Raw genomic sequence first — 10,973 nt, forward strand, 5'->3', positions numbered from 1 at the left:
ATTTCCCTGTTATCTCACGTTTGTGGAAGTCATAGGGAATAGATCATTGCTCACGAGAGGCTTGGCCAGAAAAATAATCTAAAGTGGTTAGAGTCTTAGCAACTTCAAACACCAGTAGTGCCAAAGGAAAAGAAGGAAACAGAAAAGGAAAGGAAAGGACAGAAAAGGAAACTATTTCCATTTCATTCTTAGTTTTATGTCACTGGGTACAAGAATTGAAAATATTTTTTTAGTTTTTGAGGATTCAGGCCTCTCTAATATGAAAGTATTTATTTCAAGTAACTATTGTATTACTACTATTTATTAAATTATTATTAGGCCTTCTTGGAGATTGAACCCATGGCTTTGTATATATTAGTTTGTTTCTACAACTGAACTGTACCCCAGCTCTCTTGTAAAGTTTAGAAATTGTTTATGAATTCTTGCATAGTTAGCTATTCTAATTTTCATCTTATCTTTTCTCTCCCACCTTTTCCACTGTGTATTTAAGTTTGTGTTGAAAACTTTCCTCAATTTTATCTTCTAAACTTAGAATGTTGCTGTTGAGTTTATAGAGAAGTCGGTTGTTTCTATGACATCTTTTAAAATTATATGCAGATATATGTTCTTCACATGTATGATTGATTATTACAGTTCATTGCAATAATCAACATTTTATATGGTCACATGCACATACGTATTGAGTCATTGTGATCCTCTCCTAAGAATAGCTTCCCATCTTCTTGGCATGTGAATGCTTAGAGTGCAGTTAGTTAATCATGTCCAAGAGGAATTATTTGTCGTTTACTATCTATTGGATTAACTTGTAGATTTATGCACATAGTGTAGTTATTTCAAATGAGGAAAACTTTGCAGCATATATTTAATTGGTCCTGAGGTGTGGTGTAGAGCAGATGGTATGGGTGGAATGAAGGTTCTGTGGCTTCAGGCAAGTATGGCAGGACATTCAAGGCTGAGTCACAGGTAGGGCAGAGTGTGGGGTCCCAGAATGGGGCCCAGGGTGAAGATTAGCTCAGCTTTTACCATGGACCCCATCCATTTCCTGTGGCTGGGAGCTTATTTTTTAACAGCTCCTGACCCTCAGACCTCCTTTGCATGTAGGATTCAGGACAAATGCAGGGAATAATGCTTGCTTAAGAAAAGCTTCTAGCCCAATGCCACCAGTGGCTCAACCCCTGTAAATCTTAGCTACTCAGGAGACTGAAATAGATATCTTGTGTGAAGCCAGCTCAGGGGAGGAAAGTTAGTGAGACTCTTCTTGCCGATGAACTACCAAAAGCCAGAAATGGAGCTGTGGCTCAAGTGGTAAAGTGCTAACCTTGAGTGAAAAAGTTAAGAGACCAGAGCCCAGACCCTGTGTTCAAGCCCCAGTACTGGCACAGAAAAATAAAGAAAAGCTTTCAGGAGCTCCTAGCCCACTGTGGTGAAAGGCCATATCAGCTGGGCACTGGTGTCTCACACCTGTCCTCCTAGTCCTCAGAAGACTGAGATGTGAGGACCACGGTTCAAAGCCAGCCCAAGCAGGAAAGTCTGAGAGACTCTGATCTCCAAGGAACCTCCGTAAAACCAGAAGTGGCTCTGTAGCTCAAGTGGTAAGCTGAAGAGCTTGGGGACAGCGCCCAGGCCCAGAGTTCAAGCCCCATGACCAACCCCTGGCTTGCTTGTACCTCACTCTGTGGCTCTAGGCCCACTTTCCACTGGGCCCCTAAGGGTCTCCCAATTCTAGGTGTCCTACAAGTCTTGAGAGCAGCCTGTTTGGAGGCCATTCCCTACAGAGCAAGACACAGTACCAAAGAAGGGTGGAGCCTTGGGGCATGGAGATAATCAGAATGGCATCTGTCATGGATGTAATGTGGATCTGAACAGTAAATTGAAGTCTCAGACCACAGTTCTGAGCCAGGAGGGGCAGAAGCTGCAAGATGTCACACCATGTAATGCCCACTCATGCGGGTATCACAAGAGTGTGAATTTGTCAGGCACACCTTGGGCAGGTGTTGTGTTGGGCTCATGAAAGACTTGTAGTCTCAGGAATCCACAGCCAGCTGGCTGATGCTTGTAGCAGTCACTGTCCCTGGAGTCCCAGGGCTCAGAGGCCTCCTTTCCTCACCATGCTCAGGGGCACATGAAGGTCTGCAATCGTGGGCCGACTACAAATGAGCATCCATAGTGCCCTCCCCTTGGTCCTGTGGCCCAGTGCACAGATGGAGGGACAGGTTCCATGGAACTTACTGCCATGGCCCAGACCCCTCAGCCCAAAAAGTATTTAGGGAGAAACCACTTGATATGCCTATAGAGTTTACTGTGACAATGCCTCAGGACTGCCCCCAGTTCTAGCTCAGCTAATCATTACCACCTTCCTGTGTATGTGTTTTGTGTGTGTGTGTGTGTGTGTGTGTGTGTGTGTGTGTGTCTGCGTGTCTGTGTGTCTGTGTGTGTCTGTGTGTGCACGCATAAGCACCTTGGTACTAGGATTTGACCTCAGGGCCTGGGCTCTGTCCCTCACTTTTTTCATTCAGGACTAGCACTCTACCACTTAAGCCACAGCTATTCTTCCAGGTTTTGGGTGGCTATTTGCAGAAGAGAGTCTTACAGACTTTTCTATCTAGGCTGCCTCTGAATGGCAATCCTCAGATCTCGGACTCCTGAAGAGCTAGGAGTATGAGAGCATGAGCTATTAGCATCTGGCCACACTTCCTTTCTTGGCTAAAACACACTACCTCTCTCTCAGCTGAGCACCCATCTACAGCTACCCCTCCTACCCCAGGCTTCAGATGAAACATAACCTCCTCCCCTGAGGAAAAAGAATGGGATCAAGTTTGAGTTATATGTTCTTCACACAGTCAGGGGCTGGTGGAAGCTGATGTGTAGGTCAGAGATCTAGCCCAGGGCAAGTAGACAGCTGTTAGAACAGAAGAGATTAGGAAAAGACATCCATGCAGCTGGATGCCAGTGGCTCATGCCTATAATCCTAGCTACTCAAGGCTGAGACCTATGGATCAATCAAGATTCAAAGCTAGCCTGGGCAAACTCTTATCTCCAAAGAATCATGAAAAAGATGGGAAGCGGAGCTACTGTAGTTCAAGTACTACAGCACCACCCTTGTGCAAACAAGTTAAAGATACCTAGGATACCACCTAAGCTCTGAGTTTAAGCCCTGGTAAACACACACACACACACACACACACACACACACACACACACACACACACACATCCTTAGCAGTTGCCAGAGGTTCATACCAGAAATCCTAACTACTCAAGTGGTTGAGCTCTTAGGGCAGCAACTTGAAGCCAGCCAAGGCAGGAAAGTATGTGATACTCTTCTGTCTACTCAGCTACTAAAAAAATGAAAGGTGAGCTGTGGTTCAAGTGTTAGAGTGTTAGCTTTGAACAAAGGAAGCTCAGGGACAGTGCCAAGCTGTGAATTCCAGCTCTAAGATTTTTTTAAAGACACCTTACACCCCATTCAGGCCATAAATCCCGATTTTGGTCATCCTAGATCTCACCTCTGCTCCTACCACTTCCACAGCACAAGTGGCCGGTGTGTGGCCAGCACTGGGTTAAGAACTTACACAAGGGGGACATAGCCAGTTCAAGGATAATGCCCCAGAACATTGAGGCACTGGCCATACCAGTCTCTCATCCCCTAGTTCTCTGGCCCTGGAGCTCAAAGTCTGTGCCTCTGTATTCTGACATCTGGAATTGTCTAGAGGCCCTGCTAGGGTTGGAAGATAGACTTACCTGTGAAAAGATATGTTGACATTTCTTAGACATCGACCTTGGCCTCACCTGCCATGTAAACCCTGATCATCCTTGCTGGGTTAGCCTTCAGTCAGCTATCAAGCTCGAGTTGGTCAGAGCCACTGGCAACCACCTTTCCCCCACTCCACTGCCAGACTGCTGAGAGTGGGATGTACAGCCAGAGGCCCAGCTGAGGAAAATGACAGGACATCACATGACAGACCCTGCCCCCCCAGAGGCAGGGGAGAACATATGCCAGCTGGCCCTGCTGACCCAGAATCCTCTGGAGGTGTACAAAGATATGGACAGCCGAATTTGGGCTCCAAAGGAAAAGTGGAATATTCAGGTATCTGACAATTTAAGACTCATTACAGATCCTGATCGAGGCTAAAGGCAAATATGCAATGGAGAAGGGGCACTATCCGAGATTAGGAATAGGCAGACAGGCACTCACAAAGTGGACAGGGGAAAATGAGGGAATCTCACACACACACACACACACACACACACCAACGGGTAGCCCAAGGCCTCAGGGAGTCCTTGAGCACATGAATATTCCAACCCCCGAGAAGATGGCACTATTGTTATCAGAACAACTGTAGACAAAACTCAGAGCCTCTACACATCTGGAATGGCTCCTAACACAGTAGGTCATTTCCTACTATACACACAGCTTTTCCCAGAATTTATTTTTTATTTCAGTTTTCCCAAGGCTAGCATTTTATTGCTTGTACCACAGCTCCATTTCTAGTTTTTGCTGGTTACATTCAAATCAGAATCTAATGGACTTTTTTTTTCTTGGTCTGCTTTCAAACCACAATCCTCAAATTTCATCTTTCTGATTAACTAGTATTAATGACATGAGCCACTAGTGTGGCTTCTACTTTTTTTCTCTATAACTATCTAATGCACATACTTAGATAGTAATGTAAAACTGAGAGTATGGAAGCAAGATGTACAGTGATGATACTGTCCTGTCAGAAATTCAAGTTAGTTATGTAAATTTCTTAAAACCATAAACAAAAAATACCATGATACAGTGTAAGAGAACTCACTATTGAACATATGAGCTTTAAGAGCCTTCTAATAAATCCATTATTTATTGTTATCCAACATTATAAAAAATGTATGAGGCATTGGTAAAATAGAAGTCCTATGCATGACTACATAAATTCTTTGTTTTTTAAAAGACACTTGTTTTCATCTAATAAAGTAGGCCTGTCTATTTTCTTCATGTGATTTTGATGATTGAAGGTGCTTAGTGAGAAGTTCAAAATATATTAGTATTCCTAAATTATCAATTCTCATTTTTTCTTCTTGGAGAATATAATGATCAAAGCAATAGTTCAGAATCAGCAAGCAATACTTCAGAATCATGCTTCCAGTGCAAGTGGATCACCAGTGAGAAGTCCTCAATACCATTTTCCACAAAGTTTTGTCACAGATACAATCTTCCTGCCTTCTCTAGCTGCTTTACTAGCTTGGACCTATTTCTTCATTGTACAGGAAAAGTGTGATTCAACTGATTTCAGTCAAATTTTACTAGAATTACCAAGGATTTACTAGAATTACCAAGGGTTTAGATTCTTGTCTGTAATTTAGTCAAAGCTATGTCTCTTTATGTAGGCTACTAAAATGTATTTACTAATTCCAAGTAAATATATAAATTCTATTTCCATCTTTTTTAAAAAATAAAATTTTGTTTGCTCTATCAATTGATCAGATGCATGAATTTTGTGGCTAGCTAGGTCATTGCACATCTGTATCTCTCTTCCTTTCTCTATTTCATGGTTCTCATAGATAATATGATTGCTCCATAATTATCCTAATTTATTTTGTTTTTATATTTTTGGTTGCATCATTTCACTTTTTGCTCTGCCATTTCCCAAATCATTTATATAGAAGGCATTATTTCATATTTTCTCATTCCTAGAATAAGCTGCACATGAAGACATCACTGGTCCTAATTTTCAGTCTGTACCTTTGAATACGGAGGAACATCTTTCCTCTGTTCTCCATCAATTCCCTATTCTCCAGTTAGAATAATTTCGAATAGTAAAATTGGAAAAAGGATATAAATCAGATATGCAGAAAATTCACTAGATTTTTCTGACCAGTTCAACCAATGTGAACTATTAGGGAAATACATGGAAACTTCATTCCCACTGGCACGCAAAGTCTCTGGTTAGGCAATTCTTAGGAAGATGAGGAACAAGATGAAAAAATAAGGAATGGTATCAATTGCAAGACAAAAATTGGAGAAGGATCCAAGTAAATTTCTTCATTGGGCTGCTGAAAATATTCAGCTTAGTACAATGCGGAGACTACTTTCCAAAAAGGCCACTCATGTGAATACTAGGGATGATGATGAGTATACCCCTCTTCATCAGGAAGCCTACAGTGGACACTTAGACATTGTCCATGAGTTGGTGGCTCAAGTGGCAAATGCAATAACTGTAGATGGCTGGACAACCCTGCACAGTGTATATATGCAGAATAATACCAGAGTGGCTTCTTTCTTACTTCATCATGATACAGATACCAATGCCCAAACTAAAGGCCTCTTGCTGCTGAGAATTGAGATAGCAAAGATGCAATGGACCTCTGTGGCTGACTGGCTCTGTCGGGACGACGGAGGACACCTAGTGGAGGAACTGGAACAGGTGGGGAGATGGCAAACAGACAACTCACACAGAAGAGGAGTGAATGCTGAGTGCGATTTATTGCAGAGGATAACATGCTTTTATAGCAAAAGTCTTCATGAGAAAGGGCAAAAAGTTACACAATCTTGCTGCAAGGCTTCGTTTTTGGGTGTTCACTAGCTGGTCGCCTGATCTTTTTTTTGGATGAAGAGCTATGACAATAGGCACTTGTTTTCGGCTTTACCTCTATTTTTAAGAAATACAATTGGTTTTGATGTTTATCACCTATTAACCATTAACCAGAGCACACGGGCAAAGTACTGGACAGAAAGGCATGAACTCTAGTACTTTATAGTTACTTTTGTTTAGTTTTGTACTTTATATGTTTCAAATCTTTTTTAAGCAATTGTGCTTCTTTGCCATTCTTTAGAGGGTCCCCAATTTGTGGCCAAAATCATGATATTTAGTATACTTAATTAAATCTGGCCATATATCAAATTTAAGCTCATAGTGTCTTTTCTGTAACCCTTTCACATAATCGTTTACTCTTCTCCATAGAGGCCTTAACTGTCTCATAAGATCTTTCTTGTTCCTTCTTTGATAGTAAGTACCAAGGAGACCTAAATCTAGCAAGTCTCTCAGTAAATGAAAGAGAGTAATAGGAAGTTCTTTCTTCTAAGTACTTTTCCCAATGGTTGCCATCCTTATCATACACACCTGTAAAAGGCTATGGATCTGGGGTAGTCGTTGGGGTCCTCTAAATAATAGAGGATCCCACCATTTTCCTCTGATAAGCCATTGCCACCTTCCATCTACCAACTTTTTAAGAATCTTATTTAGCTTTTGGTCTAAATATCCCTCTACATCTTTCTTACCTACAGGCTATCTATATGAGTCTATTGTATATGCTTTAGGATTAAAGGAAAGTCTCCAGTAGCCATACACTCTTTTTGCTCTAGCTGTGCCTACAGCTTCCTGTAAATCTCTTACAAACAATTCCTTCTGCTGAAATAATGTCATGAAACCCCCAATACTTTTACATTTACTTATGACTTGTCTAATAGCTTCCATAAGAGGGGCTTTTATGGTAGCACTTAACTCTGGTGAGTTAGTCATATTCTCAGGACACTCATCAGATGTTGGAGTCATCAACACTTTTAAGAAATAGCTTTAAATAAGGGAACATTGAGCATGAGTAAGTAGAACAAGCAGCAGGAACAGTAAAAGATTAATAGGCACTCCTATACAACGAAGAAAAGAAAAACAGGAACAGAAACACATCTTTCCCAGGGGCTTGCCAGCCTTTCCAGGAGGTAGGCCTCTTTGAAGCCCCATTCTCTGATGTAGACTTCAGTGAAGTCCCATTCTCAGAGATAGGCCTCTTTGAATCCCCATTCTCTGAGGTAGACTTCGGTGAAGTCCCATTCTCAGAGATAGGCTTCTGTGAAGCCCCATTCTCAGGTCTGAATGCAGGTGTTCCATGCTAAGCAGACTCCACTGGAGTAGGCATGGCATTTGCCCCTTTCTTATATTTTAGATGTGCCAGAGAAATTTCTTCTCATATAGAGAAGATGGAGCAGAAGACTAGTTTGAAGAGGACTAGAAAGACAACAAGAATACATATAACAATTAGTATTATGACTCCAAATGTAACCAAGTAGTGCCATCAATCTAAAGGATTAAGACTTTTTAATCCTCTCTGTAAGTCTTCTGCCAAAGAATTTATCCCCACGGTTTCCAAATGAGCTTGACTAAGGGCTGAGATGTCTTCCTGTAGCTGTCCTATCTCATGAGTTAAGCTATTGTCCTTCCAGATTTTTTGTAAATGCACTTTGGTAAATTCCCAATCTAAGCTCTCATTATAAGGTAATGGGGTAACACAAATATATTTAAATGACTGATGACATCTAGTTGTCAGCTGGGTTTTTAGATTATTGACTTGAGTCCCTAACTTTAAGACTACTTTTTCCAAAGCCTCTATTTTGTTTTTTTAATTTTGGTTCAATAATTTGTTGCTCTGTTATTGTTAGAGAAACATCCTTATTTAACTCATTAACAAAATGTGCCGAGCCTTTTCAACCAGCTTCTTGATCTTTCCCCATATAGGTGGTGTTGCGGTTTTTGTTGAATTAGCCTCTCAATTGTTCTTGAACTAAGTCCGGTATGGCTTGAATCTTTTCTTGAGTTAGGGGCCACTGATTAATCCATACAGGATCATCACTTTTCCATATTATTTTGTCAGCATAAAGCTGTTCCTCAGTGGCCCCTATGAAAAATTTTGCTCCTTCAATGAGGAGTCTATTTGTCCTATTTTATTTTCATGTCTTGCATGATGTCTCTGCCCCATAAAGAAAAGGGCAAGCTGGGGATAACATAAGGTTTGAAGTGGCCTTGCTGCCCTTCACATACCCATTTGAGTTTCTGAGCTGACTAAGCTTCATTAGAAGCCATCCCTAATCCAATTAAGGAAGAAGAAGTCTCTTGCACTGGCCAGGCCATAGGATAATCTTTTCCAGCAATACAGGATCTCTCAGCTCCTGTGTCTAAGAGTCCTGTCATTTGTTTTCCATTGACTTTAATGGCCTTGTAAGGCCATTTATCTGTAATTTCCTGAACCCAGGCTATAGTATCTGTGGTGCCAAACCCTCCTTTTCTGTTTTGAGTCAGTGTGGGATTAGGCAAGTTTAGATATCAGAGTAAAAGTATTTGGGCAATCCTCTGTCCTTTATTAACTTGTTTTAGAGACCTTTGTCATGGCCTTTATAGTGGTAGGACTGTCTGAGTCTATTACAACTGGTAATACCTCAAAATTCTTTTTATAGTTTGAGCCACCAGCGTCCGGCAACACCAATACTTACTGTAAAAATTCATGAATTCCGTGGAATTCTTCCAAGTGAATTGCCTGCATTAGATGTCAAAATATATTCAAGAGTTTTTGTATACATGTATAATGATTTCTGCAGAGTTTTTGAAATTTTAATCAGAAATAATTTTAATTTATCCGTTTAAATGAATAGTACAGAAACTAAAATATTTCTGGTGCTTGTCTGAAAAAGAATATTTTAAAATATTCTATGTTTGTATAATGTGTCTTTCAGATTGTATTCCATATAGAAAGTTTTAGATTCCTTTTTTTCCTCGGTCTTAATATTATTTTTCATTGGGATAAAATGACAATGTTGTCTAATTTCAAAAGTTTTGTAAAGTTTATGGTATTTAAACGCCTTTCTGAGGTGAAGATTTAATACACTGATGTCAAACTAAATTTAATTATATGAATTACGTGTGTTGTTACACTTGTTATTTTGTAATCAACTTTTTAATAACTGTTTTTCATTTCTTGCATCTGAAGAATGAAAAATACAGAATACTTCACAAATTTTCATATCATCCTTTTGCAATTGCCATGTTAATCTCTGTATTGTAATTTGGGAATACGTGCTGCTGAAGCATGTAGTATCTTCTAAATTTAAGTAGCTAATGATGCAATCTTTATACAGACTTATATCCACGGTTCCCTATTTGTAATAAGGAAACTATATTGTTCCTGACAATGCTACTGATCTTATTTCCCTAAAATTCTGTGAATAGTGGAAAAAAATATATTGTTCATCTTAATGCTCACATTTGCAAATTTTTTTGTCAATGACAATTTTAAGTCTTTTTCATTTGGAATTTGATCATACTTTCGATAATTTATTGCTAGGTCCAAAGGTGATGGCTTTTTCATGTACTAATTGATCCAACTGAATTACCTTTGTGGAGCTAATGGATTCAAAGTAAGCCTTGCTTAAGAGCTACTTCTAACCTTCTGCAGCTGACATTTTCCCTAGTGAGGTCTTATTGGCACAAATGTCTACCTGACCCTTTATTCTTCTTCCATGTAGGAACAGACCAATCAGAATATCTTACCCTGACAGCAATAGATTGTTTTACTTGAACAACACTAATCTTAGTTACAAGGGATCATAGAGAGATGAACAGTTCAGTCATAACTGTTCTGACTAGAAGGTATTTTATCAAAATATAATTGTTTATTATATCTAACATTTCAAAAGTAACTAAAGCCAAGAATGTGAAAAAATTGATCATATTCATGATTACTTAATATCCTGGCCTGTCTACCATCCTACCAGGCAGGAAGTTACACTACTGCATTTCTATCACCAAATATTTTCATAGTTGCAGGAGAAGTCCAGATGTTTCTTCTCATTATTAGGCCTTAAATTGGTAATGTTTTAATCATAGTGTTTTCTCTAGCCTACAGGCTGTAAATCTACAAATGGTAAAGCTTTAGGTCCAACTCTATCAAACACTGAGGTAGAGATAATGTAATAATACTTTAAAACAGAGTTGCCTTTGATACTGTACCCACAACAGAACAATGCAAAACATGTGTCTTTTTTTCTTATATTATATATAGTTATATATTTTATATTTATATGTGCTGATTTTATATTTCACACAATGAAACTTACTAGAATTAGTTGATAATTTCACAAATAAATTAAAATTTATTTATTCCAATAAATAGAATTGGAATAAAATAATTAGGTTTAAAATGTATATTAGATTATAAAAAGTATCAATG

At 39.4% G+C, this 10,973-nt stretch overlaps 1 pseudogene; it reads right to left on the minus strand.

Annotated features, from left to right (window-relative positions):
• Positions 1–9,738: 9,738 nt before the first annotated feature.
• On the minus strand, positions 9,739–9,835 carry LOC122122668 (annotated as a pseudogene).
• Between the last annotated feature and the right edge of the window lie 1,138 nt (positions 9,836–10,973).

This window comes from Dipodomys spectabilis, unplaced genomic scaffold (genome assembly GCF_019054845.1).
Source record: "Dipodomys spectabilis isolate Male_0828 unplaced genomic scaffold, ASM1905484v1 ptg000214l, whole genome shotgun sequence".
Lineage (NCBI taxonomy): Eukaryota > Metazoa > Chordata > Mammalia > Rodentia > Heteromyidae > Dipodomys > Dipodomys spectabilis.